This window comes from Chiloscyllium punctatum, chromosome 19 (assembly GCF_047496795.1).
Source record: "Chiloscyllium punctatum isolate Juve2018m chromosome 19, sChiPun1.3, whole genome shotgun sequence".
Lineage (NCBI taxonomy): Eukaryota > Metazoa > Chordata > Chondrichthyes > Orectolobiformes > Hemiscylliidae > Chiloscyllium > Chiloscyllium punctatum.
The window spans coordinates 19,227,525-19,247,330 of NC_092757.1; positions in this window are offsets into that span (position 1 = coordinate 19,227,525).

The window sequence follows — 19,806 nt, forward strand, 5'->3', positions numbered from 1 at the left end:
GTCCCCCATCTATCTACCCACTCTCTGTCCCCCCTCTCTCACTGTCCTCCTCTCTCTCTGTCCCACTCTCTCTGTCCCCATCTCTCTCTGTCCCCCTCTATCTCCCCTCACTCTCTGTCCTCTCTCTCTGTCCCCCTTCTCTCTGGCCACCTCTCTCTGTCCCCTCCCTCTCTCTGTCCCCTCCCTCTCTCTGTCCCCCCTCTCACTGTCCCCTCTCTCTCTGCACCCCCGTCTCTGTTCCCCCTCTCTCTGCCTCCCTCTCTGTCTCCCCCTATCTCTGTCCCACCTCTCTTTGTCGCCCTCTCTCTGCCCCCCCTCTGTCACCGTCGCTCTGTCCCCCTCCGTCTGTCCCCCTCTGTCTGCTTCTCCCGCCCACACTCATTCTCTCTCCCCCACTCTCTATCCCCCCCTTTCTCTGTTCCCTTCTCTCTGCCTCCTCTCTGTCACCGTCTCTCTGACCCCCCTCCCTCTGTCCCCCTCTCTCTGTCCCCCCTCTCTCTGTCCCCCCTCTCTCTGTCCCCCCTCTCTCTGTCCCCCTCTCATTGCTCCCTCTCTCTGTTCCCGCTCTCTCTGTCCCTTAATCTTTGCCCCCTCTCTCTCTGCCCTCTCTATCTCTGCCCCCTCTCTCTCTGTCCCTCTCTATCTGTCCCGCTCTCTCTCTGTCCCCCTCTCTCTGACCCCGACTCTCTGTCCCCCTCTGTCTGTCGCCATCTCTCTGACCCCTCTCTCAGTCCCCCTATTGCTCCCACCCGCCTCTTTCTGACCCCCACTCTCTGACCCCCTCTATCTCCCCCACTCTCTGTGCACCTCTCTCTGTCCCCCTCCATTTTACCACCTCTATCTCCCCTCTCTCTGTCCCCCTCTCTCTCTGTCCCCCTCTCTCTCTGTCCCTCTCTCTCTGTTCCCCCCAGCTCTGTCCCCCTCTCTCTCCCACCCGCCTCTTTCGAACCACCTCTCTCTCCCACCCGTCTCTCTCTGTCCCCCTCTCTCTGTCCCCTCTATCTCTTCCCCGCTCTCTGCCCCCCACTCTCTGCCGCCCTCTCTCTGCTCCGTCTCTCTCTGCCCCCCTCCCTGTCCCCCTCTCTCTGACACCCTCTCTCTCCCCCAAACGGTAACCCTCTCTCTGTCCCCCTCTATGTCCCCCTCTCTCTGCCCCCCTCTCTGTGTCGCCCTCTCTCTCTGCCCCTCTCTCTCTGCCCCCCTCACTCTCTGTCACCCTTTTTCTGTCGCCATCTCTCTGTCCCCCTCTCTCTGACCCCCTCTATCTCCCCCACACTCCGTGCCCCTCTCTCTGTCGCCTTCACTCTGCCCCCCTCTCTCTGTTCCCCCTCAGTCTGTCCCCCTCTGTCTGCCCCATCTCTCTCTGTCCCCCTCTCTCACTGTCCCCCCTCTCTCTGTCCCCCTCTCTCTGTACCCCTCACTCCCTGCCCCCTTCTCTCTCTGTCCCCCTCTCTGTCCCTCTGTCTCTGACTCCCTCTCTCTCCCCCACTCAGTCCCCCTCTCTCTGTCCCCTCTCTCTGTCCCCCTCTCTCTGCTCCGTCTCTCTCTGCCCCCCTCTCTCTGACCCCGTCTCTCTCCCCCACTCTGTACCCCTCTCTCTGTCCCCTCTATATCCCCCTCTCCCTGTGGCTGTCTCTCTGAACCCCTCGCTCTGCCCCCCTCTCTCTGACCCCCCTCTATCACCCCACTCTCTGTCCCCCTCTCTCTCTGTCCACCTCTCTCTCTGTCCCACTCTCTCTCTCTCTGCCCCCTCTCTCTGTGCCCCACTCTCATCCCCACACTCTGGCCCCCCTCTCTCTGTCCCCCTCTCACTCTGTCCCCTCTCTCTCTGACCCCCTCTCTCTCTTTCCACCTCTCGCTGTTCCCCTTTCTGTCCCCCTCTCTCTGACTCCCTCTCTCTGTCCCGCTCTCTCTGTCCCCTCTATATCACCCTCTCGCTGTCCCCCTCTCTCATTCCCCTCTCTTTTCCCCCTCTATCTCCCCCACTCTCAGTGCCCCTTTCTCTGTCGCCCTCTCTCTGATCCCCTCTCTCTGCACTTCTCACTCTGTCGCCCTCTGCCTTCGCCCATCTCTCTCTTCCCCTCACTCTCTGCCCCCCTCTCTCTCTGTCCCCCTTTCTATGTCGCCCTCTCTCTGCCCCATCTGTCTCTATCCTCCTCTCTCTGTCCCCCTCTCTCTGACGCCTCTTTCTGCCCCCTCTCTCTCTGCCCCCCCTCTCTCTGTCCTTCTCTGTCGCCATCTCTCTGCCCCCCTCTCTCTGTTCCCCTCCTCTCTCTGTCCTCCCCTCTCTGTCCCTCTCTCTCTGCCCCCTCTCTCTGTCCCCCCATCTCTCTGAACCCTTCTCTCTCTGAGACCCTCTCTCACTGACCCCCTCAAAACCCCCTCTCTCTGCCCTGCTCTCTGTCGCCCCCTCTCTGCCCTCCTCTCTCTGCCCCCTCACTCTGCCCCAACTCTCTCTGCCCCTCGCTCTCAGTCCCGCTCTCTCTCTGTCCCACTCTCTCTTTGTCCCCTACTCTCTCTGTGCCCCTTTCTCTCCCCCACTCTGTGTCCCCTCTCTCTGCCCCCCTATCTCTCTGTCCCCCTCTCGCTCTGTGCTCCTCTCTCTCCCCCACACTCTGTCCCCCCTCTCTCTGTCCCCCCATCTCTCTGTCCCCCCTGTCTCTGTCCCCTTCTCTCTCTGTCCCCCCCTCTCTCTCTCGGTCACCCTTTCTCTGTCGCCATCCGTCTGTCAAACTCTCTCTGTCCCCCCCCCGACCCCCTCAATCTCTCCCACGCTCTGTGCCCCTCTCTCTTTCGCCCTCACTCTGCCCCCTCTCTCTGCCCCACTCAGTCTGTCCCCCTCTGTCTGCCCCATCTCTCTTTGTGCCCCTCTCTCACTGTACCCCCCTCTCTCTGTCCCCCTCTCTCTCTGTCCCCCTCTCTCTGTCCCCCTCTCTCTCTGTCCCCCTCTCTCTGTACCCCTCCCTCTCTGCTCCCTTCTCTCTCTGTCCCCCTCTCTGTCCCTCTCTCTCACCCACTCTGTCCCCCTCTCTTTGGCCCCTCTCTCTGTCCCCCCCTCGCTGTCCCCCTCTCTCTGACCCCCTCTATCTCCCCCAGTCTCTGTGCCCCTCTCTCTATCTCCCTCTCTCTCTGCCCCCCTGTCCCCCTCTCTCTCTGTCCTCCTCTCTCTCTGTCCCTCTCTCTCTGCCCTTCTCTCTGTCCCCCTTTCTCTCTGTCCACCTCTCTCTCTGTCCCCCTCTCTCTCTGCCCCCCTCTCTATGTCCCCCTCTCTCTCTGCCCACCCCTCTCTCTGCCCCCCTCTCTCTGTCCCACTCACTCTCTGTCCCGCTCTCACTCTCCTCCCCTCTCTCTCTCTGACACCCTCTCTCTCAGTCCGCCTCTCCCTATCCCCCACTCTCTGTTCCCCTCTATATGCCCCTCACTCTGTCCCCCTCTCTCTTCCCCCCCTCTCTTACCCCCTCTATCTCCCCCACTCTCAGTGCCCCTCTCTCTGTAGCCCTCTCTCTGCCCCCCTCACTCTGACCCCTCTGTCTGCCCCAATCTCTCTCTTCCCCTCTCTCTCTGGCCCCCTCACACTCTGCCACCTTCTCTCTCTTCCCCATCTCTCTGTCCCCCATCTCTCTGTCCCCTTCTCTCTCTGAGACCCTCTCTCTGTGACCCCCTCAATCTCCCCCTCTCTGTGCCCTGCTCTCTGTCGCTCTCTCTCTGACACCACTCTCTTTCCCCTCTCTCTCTGACCTCCTCTCTCTCTGTCCCGCGCTCTCTCTGTCCCGCTCTCTCTCTGCCCCCCACTCTCTCTGTGCCCCTCTCTCTCCCTCACTCTCTGTGCCCCCTCTCTCTGCCCCCTTCTCTCTGTCGCCCTCTCTCTTTCCCCCTCTCTCTGTCCCCCTCTCTCTCTGTGCTCCTCTCTCTCCCCAACACTCTGTCCCCGCCTCTCTCTGTCCCCCCTCTCTCTGTCCCCTCTCTCTCTGTCCCCTTCTCTTTCTGTCCCCCTCTCTATCGCTGCCCCCCTCTCTCACTGCCCCACTCACTGTCACCCTTTCTCTGTCGCCATCTCTCTGTCCCCCTCTCTCTGTACCCATCTCTCTGACTCCCTCAATCTCCCCCACTCTCTGTGCCCCTCTCTCTTTCCACCTCACTCTGCCCCCCTCTCTCTGCCCCCCTCAGTTTGTCCCCCTCTGTCTGCCCCCATCTCTCTCTGTCTCCCTCTCTCACTGACGCCTCTCTCTCTATCACCCTCTCTCTGTCCCCCTCACTCTCTTCTCCCTTCTCTCTCTGTCCCCCCTTTCTGTCCCCCTCTCTCTGACTCCCTGTCTCTCCCCCACTCTGCCCCCCTTTCTCTGCCCCCCTTTCTCTGCCCCCCTTTCTCTGCCCCCTCTCTCTGACCCACTCTATCTGACCCACTCTCTGTGCCTCTCTCTCTGTCCCCCTCTCTCTCTGCCCCCCTTTATCTGTCCCTCTGTCTCTCTGTCCCCCTCTCTCTCTCTGCCCTCTCTCTCTTCCCCCCCCTCTCTCTGTCCCGCTCACTCTCTGTCACCCTTTCTCTGTCGCCATCTCTCTGTCCCTCTCTCTCTGTCCCCCTCTCTCACTGTCCCCCTCTCTCTGACCCCTCTCTCTGTCCCCCTCTCTCTGACTCCCTCTCTCTCCCCCACTCTGTCCACCTCTCTCTGTCCTCGCTCTCTCTGTCCCCCTCTCTCTGTCCCCTCTCTCTGTCCCCCTCTATATCCCCCCTCTCTGACCCCCTCTCTCTTTTCCCCACTCTCTGACCACCTCTATCTCCCCTACCCACTGTGCCCCTCTCTCTGTCGCCCTCTCTCTGCCCCCTCACTATCTGCGACCTCACTCTGTCCCCTTCTGTCTGCTCCGATCTCTCTCTTCCCCTCGCTCTCTGTCCCCCTCTCTATCTGTCCCCCTCACTCTCTGCCCCTTCTCTCTCTGTTCCCCTCTCTTTGTCGCCCTCTCTCTGCCCTCCTGTCTCTCTGTCCCTCAATCTCTGTCGCCATCTCTCTGCCCCCCCTCTCTCTGACCCCCTCTCTCTCTGTCCCCCTCTCTCTAACCCTCTCTCTGCCCCCTCTCTGTCGCCCTGTCTCTGCCACCTCTCTCTGTCCCCCCTCTGTCCCCCCCTCTCTGACGCCTTCAGTCTGCCCCCTCTCTCTCTCCCGCTCTCAGTACCCCTCTCTCTGTCCCTCCTCCCTCTGCCCCCATCTCTCTGCCCCCCTCTCTCTGTCACCGTCTCTCTGTCCCCCCTCCCTCTCTACCCCTTTCTCTGTTCCCCCCTCTCTCTGCCCCCCTCTGCCTCCTCTCTCTACCCTGCTCTCTGTCCCCACTCTCTCTGTCCCCCCTCTCTCTGTCCCCCCTCTCTCTGTCTCTCCTCTCTCTGTCTCCCCTCCCTCTGTCACCCCTCTCTCTGTCTACCCTCTCTCTGTCTCCCCTCCCTCTGTCTCCCCTCCCTCTGAACCCCCTCACTCTGTCTGCCCTCTCTCTCTGCCCCCCCTCTCTCTGTACCCTCTCTCTGCAGCCCTCTCTTTGTGTCCCTTCCCTGTCCCCTCTCTCTTTATCCCCCTTCTCTCTGTCCCTCTTCTCTCTGTCCCCACCTCTCTGTTCCCCCTCTCTCTGTCCCCCATCTATCTGCCCCACTCTCTGTCCCCATCTCTCACTCTCCTCCTCTCTCTCTGTCCCTCTCTCTCTGTCCCCCTCTCTCTGACTACCTCTATCTCCCCCACTCTCTGTCCTCTCTCTCTGTCACCGTCTCTCTGCCTTCCTCTCTCTTCCCCCCCTCTGTCCCACCTCTATCTGTCCACCCTCTCTGTCCCCTCTCTCTCTGACCCTCTCTCTCTGACTCCCTCTATCTCCCCCACTCGCTGTCCCCGCTCTCTGTCCTCCCGCTCTTTGTGCCCCCTCTCTCTCTCCCCCTCTTTCTGTACCCCTCTCTCTGTCCCCCCTCTCTCCCCCCTCTCTGTCAACATCTCTCTGTCCCCACTCCGTCTCTACCCCTCTCTCTCTCCCACTCTCTCTGTACTTCCTCTCTCTGTCCCCCCTCTCTCACTTCCTCTTCTCTCTCCCCCCTCTCTCTGTTTCCCCTTTCTCTGTCCCCCTCTCTCTGTCGCACTCTTTCTGCCCCCTCTCTGTCGCCCCCTCTCTGCCACCGTCTCTCTGTCGCCCATCACTCTCTACCTCTCTCTCTGTCCCTCCTCTCTCTGCCTCCCCTACCTCTTTCCCATTTCTCTGTCCCCCTTCCCTCTGTCCTCCTTCTCTCTGCCCCCTCTCTGTCCCCCTCTGTCTGTCCCCCTCACTCTCTGCCCCCTTTTCTCTGAGACCCCCTCTCACTGTCCCACTCCCTCTGTCCCCTTCTCTCTCTGTCCCACTCCGTCTCAGTCCCCCTCTCTCTCTGCCCCCTCTCTCTCTGCCCCCTCTCTCTTTGCCCCGCTCACTCTCTGTCACCCTTTCTCTGTCGCCATCTCTCTGTCCCCCTCTCTCTCTCTGACCCCCTCTCTCTCTGTCCGCCTCTCGCTGTCCACCTCTCTCTGTCCCCCTCTTTGTCCCCCTATCTCTGACCCCCTCTATCCCTCCCACTCTCAGTGGCCCTCTCTCGGTCGCCCTCTCTCTCTGCCCCCCTCTCTCTCTGCCCCCCTCACTCTGTACCCCTCTGTCTGCCCCATCTCTCTCTTCCTCTCTCTCTCTGGCCCCCACTCTCTCTCACTGTCCCCCTCACTCTCTGCCCCCTTCTCTGACGCCTCTTTCTGCCCCCCTCTCACTCTCTGCACCTCTCTCACTCTGTCCTTCTCTCTCTGTCGCAATCTCTCTGCCCCCCTTCTGTCCCCCACCTCTCTGCCGCCCCTCTCTGTCCCTCTCTCTGTCTCTCTGCCCGCTCTCTCTCTCCCCCCATCTCTCTGTCCCCTACTCTCTCTGACGCCCTCTCTCTCTGACCCCCTCTATCTCCCCCTCTCTGTGCCCTGCTCTCTGTCGCCCTCTCTCTGCCCCCACTCTCTTTCCCCTCTCTCTCTCTCTGCCCCCTCTCTCTCTGCCCAGCTCACTCTGCCCCCATCTCTCTCTGCCCCTCTCTCTCTTTCCCGCTCTCTCTCTGTCCCGCTCTCTCTGTCCCCCACTCTCTCTGTGCCTCTCTCTCTCCCCCACTCTCTGTGCCACCCTCTCTCTGCCCCTCTCTCTCTCTCGCCTTCTCTCATTCCCCCTCTCTCTCTGTCCCCCTCTCTCTGTGCCCCTCTCTCAGTGCCCCTCTCTCTCCCCCACACTCTGTCCCCCCTCTCTCTGCCCCTGTCAGTCTGTCCCACTCTCTCTGCCCCTCTGTCTCTGACCCCCTCTCTCTCTGTCCCGCTCACTCTCTGTCACGCTTCCTCTGTCGCCATCTCTCTGTCCACCTCTTTCTCTGTCCCCCTATCTCACAGTCCCACCCTCTCTCTGTTCCCCTCTCTCTCTTTCGCCCTGTCACTCGCCATCCCTCTGTCCCTCTCTCTCTGTCCCCCTCTCTCTGACCCCCTCAATCTCCCCCACTCTCTGTGCCTTTCTCTCTGTCCCCGTCTCTCGGTCTCCCTCTCTCTCCCCCACTCTGTCCCCCTCACTATCTGCCATTTTCTCTCTCTTTCCCCCTCTCTGACCCCTCTCTCTGACTCCCTCTCTCTCCCCCACTCTGTCCCTCTCTCTCTGTACCTCTCTCTCTGTCCCCCTTTATATTCCCCTCTCTCTGACCGCCTCTCTCTGTCCCCCTCTCCCTGACCCCCTCTGTATTCCCTACTCTCTGTGCCCCTCTCTCTGTCGCCCTCTCTCTGCCCCCCTCACTCTCTGCCATCCTCACTCTGCCATTTTGTCTGCCCCGATCTCTCTCTTCTCCTCTCTCCCTGTCCCCCTCTCTCTCTGTTCCCCTGTTTCTCTGTCCTCCTCTCTCTCTGACCCCCTCTATCTGACGTCTCTTTCTGTCCCCCTCTCTCTCTGTCCCGCTCTCTCTGTCATCCCTCTCTGCGCCCCCCCACTGTCCGCCCCCTCTCTGTCTCCCCTCTCTCTGTCCCCCCTCTCTCTGACCCCCTCTCTCTCTGCCCCCCTCTCATTCTGCCCCCCTCTCTCTTTGCCCGCCTCTCTGTCTGTCCCGCTCACTCTCTGTCACCCTTTCTCTGTCGCCCTCTCTCTGCCCCCCTCACTCTCTGCCCCTCTGTCTGCCCCGATCTCTCTCTTCCCTTTTCTCTCTGTCCCCCTCTCTCTCTGTCCCCCTCTTTCTCTGTCCTCCTCTCTCTCTTACCTCCTCTATCTGACGTCTATTTCTGCCCCCTCCCCTCTGTCCCGCTCGCTCTGTCATCCCTCTCTGCGCCGGCCCACTGCCCGCCCCCTCTGTCCCCCCTCTCTCTGTCCCCCCCCTCTCTCTGACCCCCGCTCTCTCTGCCCCCTCTCTCTCTGCCCCCCTCTCTCTCTGCCCGCCTCTCTATCTGTCCCGCTCATTCTCAGTCACCCTTTCTCTTTCGCCATCTCTCTGTTCCCCTCTCTCTCTCTGACCCCCTCCCGCTCTGTCCGCCTCTCACTGTCCAGCTCTCTCTGTCCCCCTCTCTGTCCCCTCTCTCTGACTCCCTCTCTCTGTCCTGCTCTCTCTCTGTACCCCTCTATATCCCCCTCTCTATTTCCGCCTCTCTCTGACCCCCTCTGTCTCCCCCACTCTCAGTGCCCTCTCTCTGTCCCCCTCTCTCTGCCCCTCTCTCTCTGGCCCCCTCTCTCTCTGTCTGTCCCCCTCACTCTCTGCCCCCTTCACTCTCTGTCCCCCTTCTCTCTGTTGCCCTCTCTCTGCCCCCCTCTCTCTGTCCCACTCTCTCTGTCGCCATCTCTCACACCCCCCTCTCTGACCCCCTCTCTCTGTCACCCTCTCTCTGCCGCCCTCTCTCTGCCCCCTCTCTGTTTCTGTCCTCCTTTCTCTGCCCCCTCTCTGTCGCCATCTCTCTGTCCCCCTCCCTCTGTCCCCCTCTCTCTGTTTACAGTCTCTCTGTCCCTCCCTCTCTGTCCGCCTTCTCTCTGCCCACCCACTCTCTGACCACCCTTTCTCTGACCCCCCCTCCCTGTCCCCTCCCTCTCTGTACCCCCCATCTCTGTTCCCCCTCTCTCTGACTCCCTCTCTCTGTCCCCCCTCTCTCTGTCCCCTCTCTCTGTTCCCCCTCTCTCTGCCCCCTCTCTGTCACCGACAATCTGCCCCCCCTCCCTCTTCCCCTCTCTCTCTGGCCCCCTCTCTCTCTCTGTCCCCCTCACTCTCTGCCCCCTTCTCTCTCTGTCCCCCTCTCTCTGAACCCCTCTATCTCCCCACTCTCTGTCCCCTCTCTCTCTGTCCCCCTCTCTCTCTGTCCCCCCTCTCTCTGTTCCACCTCTCTCTGTTCTCCCCTTGACCCCCCATGCCCCCTCTCTTTGTCCCCATCTCTGTACCCCCTCTCTCTGTCCCGCCTCTCTGTCCCCCTCTCTCTGTTCCCCCTCTCTCTCTGCCCCCCATCTCTCTCTGCCCCCTCAATCATTCCTCTTTCTGTCCCCCACTTTCTGTCACCCCTCTCTCTGATATCCACTGTCTGACCCTCTCTGTCTGTCTCTCTCTCTGTCCCCCTCTCTCTGCCCCCTCTCTCTGTCCCCCTCTCTGTCCCCTTCTCTCTGTCCCCCTATCTCTCCCCCCGCTCTGTCATCGTCTCTCTGTTCCCCCCATCCATCTCTCCCCCACTCTCTGTCCCCCGTCTCTCTGTCCCCCCTCTCTCTGTCCTCCCTCGGTCTCTCCCCCCTCTCTCTCCCCCCTTTCTCTTCCCCCTCACTCTGTGCCCCCCTCTCTGTCCTTCCTTACTCTGTCGCCCTCTCGTTGCCCCCTGTCTGTCACCATCTCTCTGTCCCCCTTCCCTCTGTCCCCCTCTCTCTGCCCCCCTCTCTATCGCCCTCTCTTTGCCTCCTCTCTGTCACCGACTATCAGTCCCCCCCTCACTGTCCCCCCATCTGTTCCCTCTCTAGCTGTCCCCCTCTCTCTCTGTCCCCCCTCTCTGTCCCGCTCTCTCTCTCTGTCCCCCTCTCTCTGTCCCCCTCTCTCTGTCTCCCTCTCTCTGTCCCCCTCTCTCTCCCCCCTCTCTGTCATCGTCTCTCTGTCCCCCCTCCATCTCTCCCCCTATCTCTGTCCCCGCCTCTCTATTCCCCCCTATCTCTATCCTCCCTTTCTCTCAAACCCTGCTCTCCCCCCACTCTCTGTCCCCCCTCTCTCTGTGCCCCCTTACTCTGTCGCCCTCTCTCTGCCCCCGTCTGTCACCATCACTCTGTTCCCCCTACATCTGTCCACATCTCCCTGTCACCTTTCCCACTGTCACCCTCTCTCTGCCCCCTCTCTGTCACCGTCTCTCAGACTCCTCTCTCTCTCTGTCCCCTACTCTATCTGTTCCCCCTCTCTCTCTGTCCCCCCTCTCTGTCCCGCTCTCCCTGTACCCCACTCTCTGTCCCCATCTCTCTCTGCCCCCTCTCTCTGAACCCCTCCTTCCCCCCCACTCTCTTTCCCCTCTCTCTCTGACCCCTCTCTCTGCCCCCCGCCTCTCGTTCCCCATTCTCTCTGTCCCCCCTGCCCCCTCTATCCTCCCGCTCTCTGTCCCCCACCTCTGTACACCCCTCTCTCTGACCTCGTCTCTCTGACCCCCTCTCTCTCTCTGTTCCCCCCCTCTCTCTGCCCCCTCTCTCTCTGTCCCCCTCTATCATCCCTCTTTCTGTCCCCCACTCTCTGACACCCCTCTCTCTGACATCCACTGTCTGACCCCCTCCGACTGTTCCCCCTCTCTCTGTGTCCCTCTCTCTCTGCCCCTCTCTCTCTGTCCACCTCTCTCTGACCACCTCTATCTGTCCACTCTGTCTCTGTCCTCTCTCTCTCTGTCCCCCTCTCTCTCCCCCCCTCTTTCCCCACTCTCACTGTCCCCCCTGCCCCCCTCTATCCTCCCGCTCTCTGTCCCCCACCTCTGTACACCCCTCTCTCTGATCCCCTCTCTCTGACCCACTCTCTCTCTGTTCCCCCTCTCTCTGCCCCCCCCTCTCTCTCTGTCCCCCTCTATCATCCCTCTTTCTGACCCCCAATCTCTGACACCCCTCTCTCTGACATCCACTGTCTGACCCCCTCTGACTGTCCCCCTCTCTCGGTCCCCCACTCTCTGTCCCCATCTCTCTCTGCCCCTCTCTCTCTGTCCCCCTCTCTCTGTCCCCATCTCTCTGCCCCCTCTCTCTCCCAACCGCCTCCCTCTATCCCACCTCTTTGTCCCCTCTCTCTCTGTCCGTCTCTCTCTGACCCGCTCTATCTCCCCCACTCTCTGTCCCCTCTCTTTCTGACCCCTCTCTCTGTCCCCCCTCTCTCTGTCCCCCTTCTCTCTGTCCTCCCCTCTGTCCCCCCTTCCCCCGCTCTCTCTGTTCCCCCCCCCTCTCTTCGCTCCCTCTGTCCCCATCTCTCTGACCCCCTCACTCTCTGTTCCCCCTCTCTCTCTGTCCCCCTCTTTCTGTCCCCCACTCTCTGTCACCCGTCTCTCTGACACCCTCTCTCTGACACCCTCTCTCTTCCCCCTCTCTCTGTACCTCTATCTCTGACCCCCTCTATCTGACTGACTCTCTGTTCCACTCTCTGTCGCGCTCTCTCTGACCCCCACTATCTCTGACGCCCTCTCTCTCTGAACCCCTCTCTCTCTGTCCCCCTCTCGCTGACACCGCTCTCTCTGTCCCCCCTCTCTCTGTCCCCCTCTATCTGTCCCCCTCTATCTGCCGCCCTCCATCTCTGTCTCGTCTCGATCTGACCCACTCTCTGTCCCACTCTCTCTGTCACCCTCTCTCTCTCTGTCACCCTCTCTCTCCGAACCTCTCTCTCTCTCCCACCCGCCTCTCTCTCATCCCCGTTCTTTGCCCACCCGTCTGTCGTCCTCTCTCTGTCCCTCTCTCTCTGCCCCCCTCTATCTCACCCACTTTCTGTCCCCTCTCCCTGTCCCCCTCTCTCTCTGTCCCCCCACTCTCTGTCTCACCTCTCTCTGTCCCCCCTTGACCCTCCATCCCCCCTCTCTCTGTCTCCCCATCTCTGTACCCCACTCTCGCTGTCTCCCCCTCTCTGTCCCCCCTCTCTCTGCCCCCTCTCTCTCTTTCGCCCTCAATCATCCCTCTTTCTTTCCCCCACTCTCTGTCACCCCTCTCTCTGACATGCACTGTCTGACCCCCTCTGTCTGTCTCTCTCTCTCTGTCCCCCTCTCTCTGCCCCCTCTCTCTGTCCCCCCTCTCTCTGTCCCCTTCTCTCTGTCCTCCCTCTCTCTCTCCCCCCTCTCTCTCTGCCCCCTCTCTCCCCACTCACTCTGTACCCCTCTCTCTGTCCCCCCTTACTCTGTCGCCCTCTCTCTGCCCCCTGTCTGTCACCATCTCTCTGTTCCCCCCTCCCTCTGTCCACATCTCTCTGTCCCCCCTCCTTCTGTCCCCCTCTCTCTGTCGCCCTCTCTTTGCCCCCTCTCTGTCACCGTCTCTCAGTCCCCCCCTCTCACTGTCCGCCCCTTTATCTGTTCCCTCTCTCTGTCCCCCTCTCTCTCTTTACCCCCTCCCTGTCCCGCTCTCTCTCTGTCCCCCTCTCTCTGTCCCCCTCTCTCTCTGTCCCCCACTATCTCCCCCACTCCCTGTCCCCTCACTCTGCCCCCTCAATCTGTCCCCCTCTCTCTGTCCCCTTCTCTCTGTCCCCCTCTCTCTCCCCCCTCTCTGTCATCGTCTCTCTGTCCCCCCTCCATCTCTCCCCCACTCTCTGTCCCCGTCTCTCTATCCCCCCTATCTATATCCTCCCTCTCTCTCAAACCCCTCCCTCCCCCCCACTCTCTGTTCCCCCTCTCTCTGTCCCCCCTTACTCTGTCGCCCTCTCTCTGCCCCCGTCTGTCACCATCTCTCTGTTCCCCCCTCCCTCTGTCCACATCTCCCTGTCACCCCTCCCACTGTCTCCCTCTCTCTGCCCCCTCTCTGTCACTGTCTCTCAGACTCCGCTCTCACTGTCCCCCACTCTATCTGTTCCCCCTCTCTCTGTCCCCCCTCTCTGTCCCGCTCTCTCTCTGTCCCCCTCTCTCTGTCCCCCTCTCTGTCCCGCTCTCTGTCTGTGCCCCTGTCTCTGTCCCCATCTCTCTCTGCCCCCTCTCTCTGAACCCCTCTATCTCCCCCACTCTCTGTCCTCTCTCTCTCTGTCCCCCTCTCTCTGTCCCTCCCTCTCTTTCCCCACTCTCACTGTCCCCCCTGCCCCCCTCTATCCCCCCTCTCTCTGTCCCCCCATCTCGTAACCCCCCTCTCTCTGACCTCCTCTCTCTGACCCCCTCTCTCTCTGTTCCCCCCTCTCTCTGCCTCCCTCTCTCTCTGTCCCCCTCTATCATCCCACTTTCTGACCCCCAATCTCTGACACCCCTCTCTCTGACATCCACTGTCTGACTCCCTCTGACTGTCCCCCTCTCTCTGTCCCCCACTCTCTGTCCCCATCTCTCTCTGCCCCCTCTCTCTGTCCCCTCTCTCTGTCCCCATCTCTCTGCCCCCTCTCTCTCCCAACCGCCTCCCTCTATCCCACCTCTTTGTCTCCTTTCTCTCTGCCCCCCTCTCTCTCTGTCCCTCTGTCTCTGACCCGCTATATCTCCCCCACTCTCTGTCCCCTCTCTTTCTGCCCCCTCTCTCTGTCCCCCCTCTCTCTGTCCCCCCCTTCTCTCTGTCCTCCCCTCTGTACCCCCTTCCCCCACTCTCTCTGGCTACCCACTCTCTTCTCCCCCTCTGTCCCCCTCTCTCTGCCCCCCTCTCTCTCTGTACCTCTATCTCTGACCCCCTCTATCTGACTGACTCTCTGTTCCACTCTCTCTGACCCCCTCTCTCTGTCCCTCTATTTCCCCCTCTCTCTGTTCCCCTCTCTCTGTCGCTCTGTCTCTGCCCCCTCTCTCTCTGTCCACTCTCTCTCTCTCCCCCCTCTCTCTGACCCCCTCTCTCTCTGACCCCCTTCTCTCTCTGTCGCCCTCTCTCTCTGTCCCACTCTCTCTCTCCCTCTCTCTCTGTCCCCCTCTCTCTGTCCCCCTCTCTCTCTGACCCCCTCACTCTCCCACCCGCCTCTCTCGCTCCCCCGGTCTCTGCCCACCCGTCTGTCGCCCTCTCTCTGTCCCCCTGTCTCTGCCCCCTCTCTCTCCCACCCGCCTCCCTCTATCCCCCGTCTTTTTCCCCTTTCTATCTGTCCCCCTCTCTCTCTGTCCCTCTGTCTCTGACCCGTTCTATCTCCCCCACTCTCTGTCCCCTCTTTTTTTGTCCCCCTCTCTCTGTACCCACCTCTCTCTGTCCCCCCTTCTCTCTGTCCTCCCCTATGTACCCCCACCCCCGCTCTCTCTGTCCCACCCCCCTCTCTCTGTCCCCCCTCTCTGCCCCCCTCTCTCTGACACCCTGTCTCTCTGTTCCCCCTCTCTCTTTGTCCCGTCTCTCTCTCTGTCCCCCTCTATCACCCCTCTTTCTGTCCCCCACTCTCTGTCCCACACTCTCTCTGACACCCTCTCTATGAACCCCTCTCTCTTCCCCCTCTCTCTGCCCCCCTCTCCTCTGACCGCCTCTCTCTGTCCACCTATCTCTGACCATCTCCATCTGACCCACTCTCTGTCCCCCTCTCTCTTATCCCCCTCTCTCTGATCCCCCATCTCTGTCCCGCCCTCTCTCTACCCGACTCTCTCTGACCCTTCTCTCTCTTTCCCGCTCTCCCTCCCACCCACATCTCTCTGACCGCCCTCTCTCACCCACCCGCCTGTCTCTCTGTCCCTCTCTCTCTGTCACCCTCTCTCGCTGCCCCCTCTCTCTCTTCTCCGCTCTCTGCCCCCCTCTCTGTCCCCCTCTCTCTGGCCCCTCTCTCTCTACACCCCCTCTCTGTCTCATCATCTCTCTGTCCCCCTCTCTCTATCCCTCTCTCTCTCTGACGCCCTCTCTCTCCCCAACTCTAACCCCTCTGTCTGATCCCCACTCACTGTCCCATCTCTCTCTGTCCCACTCACTCTGGCCCCCTCTCTCTGTCTCCCCTCCCTCTGTCCCATCTCTCTGTGTCCCTCCCTCTTCCCCCTTTATCTGCCCCACACTCTGCCCCCTCTCTCTGTCTCCCTGTCTCTGTCCATCTCTCTCTGACACCTCTCTCTGATCACCTGTGTCTGGCCTCCTCTCTCTGTCCGCCTCTCACTGACCACCTCTATCTGACCCACTCTCTGTCCTCCTCTCTCTTATCCCCCTCTCTCTGATCCCCCTTCTCTGTCCCGCCCTCTCTCTGTCCTCCGCTCTCTGCCCCCCTCTCTGTCGCCCTCTCTCTGGCCCCTCTCTCTCTACACCCCCTCTCTGTCTCACCATTTCACTGTTCCCCTCTCTCTGCCCCCCTTTTTCTGACCCCCTCTCTCTCCCCCACTCTAACCCCTCTGTCTGATCCCCCCTCTCTGTCTCATCATCTCTCTGTCCCACTCACTCTGGCCCCCCTCTCTCTGTTCCTCTCTCTCTCTGACCGCCCTCTCTCACCCACTCGCCTGTCCCTCTGTCCCCCTCTCTCTGTGTCCCCTCCCTCATCCCCCTTTATCTGCCCCACACTCTGCCCCCTCTCTCTGTCACCCTGTCTCTGTCCACCCCTCTCTGACACCTCTCTCTGATCACCTGTCTCTGGCCCCCTCTCTTTGTCCCGCACTCTCTTCCCCCACTCTCTGTACGTCTCTCTCTCTGTCCTCCTCTCTCTGTCGCCCAATGCTGTTGCCCTCTCTTTGCCCCCTCTATCTCTGTCCCCTCTCTCTCTGTCCACTCTCTCTGACACCCTCTATTTGACCTATTTGACCCACTCTCTGTCCCCCCTCTCTCAGCCCCCTCTCTGTCAACCTATCTCAGTCCCCCACTCTCTCTCTGTCCCCCCCCCCCATCTGTTCCCCCTCTCTCTGTCCCCCCTCTCTGTCCCGCTCTCCCTGGTCCCCGTCTCTCTGTCCCCCTCTCTCTCTTCCCCCTCTCTCTCTGTCCCCCTCTCTCTCTGTCCCCCTCTCTCTGACCCCCTCTCTCTGTCGCCCTCTCTCTGTCGCCCTCTCTCTGTCGCCCTCTCTCTGTCGCCATCTATCTCGGTCCCCTCTCTCTCGGTCCACCTCTCTCTGACGCCCTCTACCTGACCCACTCTGTGCCCCACTCTCTCTGTCGCACTCACTCTGATCCCCTCTCTCTGTCCCTCTGTGTCCCCCTCTCTCTGTTCCCCTCTCTCTGTCCCCCTCTCTCTGTCCCCTCTCTCTCTGTCCCCCCTCTCTCTGACCCCTCTCTCTCTGACCCTCTCGCTCTCTGAACCCCTCTCTCTTTGAACCCTTCTCTCTTTCCCCCTCTCTGCCCTCCCCCTCTCTATCCCCCCACTCTCTGACCCACTCTCTCTGTCGCCCTCTCTCTCTCTGATCCTCTCTCTCTCCCACCGCCTCTTTCTCACCCCGTTGTCTGCCCACCCGTCTGTCGCCCTCTGTCTGTCCCCCTCTCTCTGTACCCCCTTCTCTATGTCCCCCCTCTCTCTGTCCCCCCTCAGTCCACCCCTCTGTTCCCCGCTCTCTCTCTGTCACCCCCCACTGTCCCCCTCTCTTCACCCTCTCTCTGACACCCTCTCTCTGCCCCCCTCTCTCTGTCCCCCGCTCTCTTCCCCCACTCACTTTCCACTCTATCTGTCCACCTGTCTCTCTGTCCCTCTCTCTCTGTCCTCCTCTCTCTCTGTCGCCCAACGCTGTGGCCATCTCTTTGCCCCCTCTATCTCTGTCCCTCTCTCTCTGTCCCCCTCTCTCTGACACCCTCTCTCTGTCCACCTCTCTCTGTCCCCCTCTCTCTGACCCCCTCTCTCTCCCCCACTCTGTACACCTCTCTCTATCCCCACTCTCTATCCCATCTCTCTCTGTCCCACTCACTCTGTCCCCCACCTCTCTGTCTCCCCTCTGTCTGACCGCCTCTCTCTGACCCCCCTCTCTCTTTCCCCTTTATCTGCCCCACACTCTGCCCCCTCTCTCTGTCACCCTGTCTCTGACCACCTCTATCTCCCCCACTCTCTGTCCTCTCTCTCTGTCACCCTCTCTCTTCCCTCCACTCTCTTTCGCCCTCTCTGTCCGGCCTCTATCTGTCCCCTCTCTCTCTGTCCCACTCTCTCTGACCCCCTCTGTCTTGCCCACTCCCGGTCCTCTCTCTGTCCCCCCTCTCTCTGTCCCCTTCTCTGTCCCCCCGCTCTGTCATCGTCTCTCTGTCGCCCCTCCATCTCTCCCTCCTCTCTCTGTCCCCCGTCTCTCTGTCACCCCACTCGCTGTAGTCCCTCTCTATCTGCCCCCCTCTCTCACACACCCTCTCTCTCTCCCCCCTCGCTCTGTCCCCCCTCTCTCTGCCCCCTCTTTCTGTCCACCTCTCCCTCTGTCCCTCTCGCTGTCCTCCTCTCTGTCGCCCTCTCTCTGTCGCCCTTCTTTTCCCCCTCTATCTCTGTCCCCCCTCACTCTGTCCACCTCTCTCTCTGTCACCCCTCTCTCTGACCCCGTCTATCTGAGCCCCTCTCTGCCCCACTCTCTCTATCGCACAGCGCTCTCTGTCCCCCTCTCTCTCCCACCTGCCTCTCTCTCACACCCGTTCACTGCCCCCCATCTGTCGCCCTCTCTCAGTCCCCCTCTCTCTGCCCCCTCTCTTTCCCACCCGCCTCCCTCTATCCCTCCGCTTTGTTCCCCCTCTCTCTGCCCCCTCTCTCTCTGTCCCCCCTCTCTGACCCCCTCTATCTCCCCCACTCTCTGTCCTCCCTCTCCCTGTCCACCCTCACTCTGTCCCCGTCTGTCCCCCTCTCTCTGTCCACCCCTCTCTCTGTCCACTCCTATCTATCCCTATCTCTCTGACCCCCTCTTTCTCTGTTCCCCCTCTCTCTCTCTGCCCCCTCTCTCTCTGTCCCCCTCTATAACGCCTCTTTCTGCCGCCTCTCTCTGTCGACTTCTCTTTGCCCCCTCTATCTCTGTCCCCTCGCTCTCTGGCCACCTCTCTCTGACCCCCCTCTATCTGACCCACTCTCTGTCACACTCTCTCTGTCGCCCTCTCTCTGACCATCCTTGTCCCCCTCTCTCTGTCCCCCCATTCTCTGTCCTCCCTCTCTCTCCCCCCACTCTCTCTCCCCAGTCTCTCTCTCCACCCTCTCTCTACCCCTCTCAGTGTCCCCCGCTCTCTGCCCCCCTCTCTGTCGCCCTCTCTCTGGCCCCTCTCTCTCTACACCCCCTCTCTGTCTCACCATTTCTCTGTTCCCCTCTCTCTGCCCCCCTCTTTCTCTATCTCTGTCCCCTCTATCTCTCTGACCCACCCTCTCTCAGCCCGCTCTCTGTCACCCTATCTCAGTCCCCCACTCTCTCTCTGTACCCCCCCATCTGTTCCCCCTCTCTCTTTCCCCCCTCTCTCTCCCGCTCTCCCTGGTCTCCCTCTCTCTGTCCCCCTCTCTCTCTGTCCCCCTCTCTCTGAACCCCTCTATCTCCCCCACTCTCTGTCCCCTCTCTCTCGGTCCCCCTCTCTGTCCCCCCTCTCTCTGTCCCCCCTCTCTCTGTCCCCCCGTCTCTCTGTCCCCCCCCTCTCTATCCGTCCTCTCTCTGTCCCCCCTCTCTCTGCCCCCTCTCTCTCTCTGTCCCCCTCTATCACCCTCTTTCTGTCCCCCACTCTCTGTCACCCCTCTCTCTGTCGCCCTCTCTCTATCGCCCTCTCTCTGTCGCCCTCTCTCTGTCGCCATCTATCTCGGTCCCCTCTCTCTCGGTCCACCTCTCTCTGACGCTCTCTATCTGACCCACTCTGTGCCCCACTCTCTCTGTCGCACTCACTCTGACCCCCTCTCTCTGTCCCTCTATGTCCCCCTCTCTCTGTTCCCCTCTCTCTGTTCCCCTCTCTCTGTCCCCTCTCTCTCTGTCCCACCTCTCTCTGACCCCTCTCTCTCTGACCCTCTCGCTCTCTGAACCCCTCTCTCTTTGAACCCTTCTCTCTTTCCCCCTCTCTGCCCTCCCCCTCTCTATCCCCCCACTCTCTGTCCCACTCTCTCTGTCGCCCTCTCTCTCTGATCCTCTCTCTCTCCCACCGCCTCTTTCTCACCCCTTTCTCTGCCCACCCGTCTGTCGCCCTCTCTCTGTCCCCCTCTCTCTGTACACCCTTCTCTATGACCCCCCTCTCTGTCCCCCCTCAGTCCACCACTCTGTTCCCCGCGCTCTCTCTGTCACCCCCACTGTCCCCCCTCTCCGTCACCCTCTCTCTGTCACCCTCTCTCTGGCCCCCTCTCTCTGTACCCCACTCTCTTCCCCCTCTCACTTTACCACTCTATCTGTCCACTAGTCTCTCTGTCCCTCTCTCTCTGTCCTCCTCTCTCTCTGTCGCCCAACGCTGTCGCAATCTCTTTGCCCCCTCTATCTCTGTCCCCTCTATCTCTGTCTCCCTCTCTCTGACACCCTCTATTTGACCAATCTCTGTCCCTCTCTCTCTGTCCCCCTCTCTCTGACACCCTCTCTCTGTCCACCTCTCTCTATCCCCCTCTCTGACCCCCTCTCTCTCCCCCACTCTGTACACCTCTCTCTATCCCCACTCTCTGTCCCATCTCTCTCTGTCCCACTCACTCTGTCCCCCACCTCTCTGTCTCCCCTCTGTCTGACCGCCTCTCTCTGACCCCCCTCTCTCTTCCCCCTTTATCTGCCCCGCACTCTGCCCCTCTCTCTGTCACCCTGTCTCTGACCACCTCTAACTCCCCCACTCTCGGTCCTCTCTCTCTGTCACCCTCTCTCTGCCCTCCTCTCTCTTTCCCCCTCTCTGTCCCGCCTCGATCTGTCCCCTCTCTCTGTCCCAGTC